The 2,373-nt window shown below is 42.2% G+C and overlaps 1 non-coding gene across 1 annotated transcript; it reads right to left on the reverse strand.

Moving 5' to 3' along the window:
* Window positions 1-265: 265 nt before the first annotated feature.
* On the reverse strand, window positions 266-372 carry LOC127089658 (small nucleolar RNA R71). Its single transcript, XR_007791221.1, has one exon. It is a non-coding gene; the product is annotated as a small nucleolar RNA R71 (small nucleolar RNA).
* Window positions 373-2,373: the final 2,001 nt, after the last annotated feature.

Genomic DNA, 2,373 nt, shown 5'->3' on the forward strand with positions numbered 1-2,373 from the left:
AATTGAAGCCTCCTTTGTTGTAAATCGTGCAACAGAACCAGTTCACTGGTCTCCCAACAGAGAACCCAAACTAGTACCTAAAAGTTTTCATTCAACTAGCCTACACACTAAAATGCAATAACGTTGCTCCTGAGGAGATATGTTTTTCTCCCTCAGAGACAGAGTACGATCATGGCTAGATTCCCTTCCAGCTAATTCCATCACTACTTGGAATGACATTAAGAAAGTATTCCTTGCTAGATACTTTCCACCAAGTAAGAATGCCATCCTACATGACCGAATTACCAGATTCACTCAACAAGATGGTGAATCCCTTTTCGACGCTTGGAAAAGGTACAAAGAGCTATTAAGAGCTTGTCCACATCATGGATTAGAATAATGGCTAATCATCCACACCTTCTACAATAGACTTCTCTACAACACAAAAATGACTATCGACGCTGCTTCTAGTGGTGCACTAATGAACAAAGCATACCCGAGGCATGCACACTCATTGAGGACATGGCTCAAAACCATTACTAGTGGGGTACAAAGCGTACTTAAATAGAGAAGAAAAAGACTAAATGAGGTATATACGAGGTTAGCAGCGTAAATCATATGAATTCCAAAATGGACGCCGCAGCTTAAAAGGTCGAAAGCTTAGTCATAAACCCTACAAATACCATAGCTCCAGTACAACCCGTTGTCGCAACTGGTGCGAAAAAACAACCGGCGATGAAAAAGAAAACAGAAGAGTCGACACCGTTCGTTATTTATCCCAAAGGAGGGAAAGGAAACGATCGAAGAAAACTTGAAGAAAGGAAAAGACAAGGTCTCGCAACCAAATCTTGGGTTCGGAAGTCGATTATGCGAAGGGAAGGTATTAGCACCCCTATGCATCCGTAGTACTCTACGAGATCCACTCTTGTTGTTCTAGTCTAAAGGGTGTAGGTATATCTAAAGTTCTATCTGCTAAAAGAAGGTTAAAAGAAAAATGTCTCGCAAGGATGTCACATCCGCTGCCTACGTATCTCATCTGAGTATGAGAATCAGAGTCTTCGTAGCTCGAATACCTATGGGTTAAAGAGAAGTGTGCTCGGTAAAACATCGCGTCTTATGCCTACGTATCTCATTTGGAATGAGAATCAGAGCAAAACGTAGTTCAGTTAACTACGGGAACAAGGGTCTCGATTGCAACTAGGGCAAGAGAAAATAATCGCAACAAGGGCGAAAACAAGCAAGGATTAGTTGTTAGTCGTCAGTCAAAAAACTCGGCAAGACATCGCATCTCGTGCCTACGTATCTCATCTGAACATGAGAATCAGAGTTGTCCTAGTTCGACTAACTAGGGGAACAAGGGTCTCGATTGCAACTAGGGCAAGAGAAAAGAATCGCAACAAGGGCGAAAACTAGCAAGGATTAGTTGTTAGTCGTCAGTCAAAAAACTCGGCAAGACATCGCATCTCGTGCCTACGTATCTCATCTGAACATGAGAATCAGAGTTGTCCTAGTTCGACTAACTAGGGGATCAAGGGTCTCGATTGCAACTAGGGCAAGAGAAAAGAATGGCAACAAGGGCGAAAACAAGCAAGGATTAGTTGTTAGTCGTTAGTCAAAAAACTCGGCAAGACATCGCATCTCGTGCCTACGTATCTCATCTGAACATGAGAATCAGAGTTGTCCTAGTTCGACTAACTAGGGGTTAAGGATTTCCATCTGAACATGGACTTACAAAAGAGGACACCAGCTGTGTCAAAGGGAAGTGGGAAATGCGTTCAACGTCCTAGCAGTAGGTGTCGCAGCTCGCTGAATCGAGTCTTAGGTAGTTACCTCTTTGCAATAGAACGAACTGACATGCCACAAGATCGGAGACGCACGGAAAGTCTTAAAGTGGGGAAGCTCTACCCTAAGGTTGTCATGCAATATGGACCTATGTGTTAGGATTTACAGAGGGGAAAATCTACCTAATGTTAGCATGCAAAGAATAAGGTAATTCTACCTATGTTATCATACAAAGGGTTCTACCTAATGGGTGCGACCTAAACGAAACAAGAGTCGACGGATGGAACAAGGAGAGGAGCCACGGATAAGGGTAGATGGAGATGCCTGAGGCAATCGACTTACAGGGAGATGGTGATGCATGAAGCAATCGACTTACAAGAGAAATGACGATGCATGAAGCAATCGACTTTCAAAAGGATGGATGAATACGTGTTGGTTCTGTTAAGTTTTGAAAATGATTACTCGACGTTGGATCGAGCTTTTGATCTTGTTTTGAAATGATTATCGAATGTTCGTTTTAATTCTTGTATTAACAGATGAATAAAGAATGAAAGAATAAACATTATACACTTCATGGGAGAGGGATACATTTGTTATGAATGGGGATGGTTC

The sequence above is a fragment of the Lathyrus oleraceus genome, chromosome 5 (genome assembly GCF_024323335.1).
Source record: "Lathyrus oleraceus cultivar Zhongwan6 chromosome 5, CAAS_Psat_ZW6_1.0, whole genome shotgun sequence".
Lineage (NCBI taxonomy): Eukaryota > Viridiplantae > Streptophyta > Magnoliopsida > Fabales > Fabaceae > Lathyrus > Lathyrus oleraceus.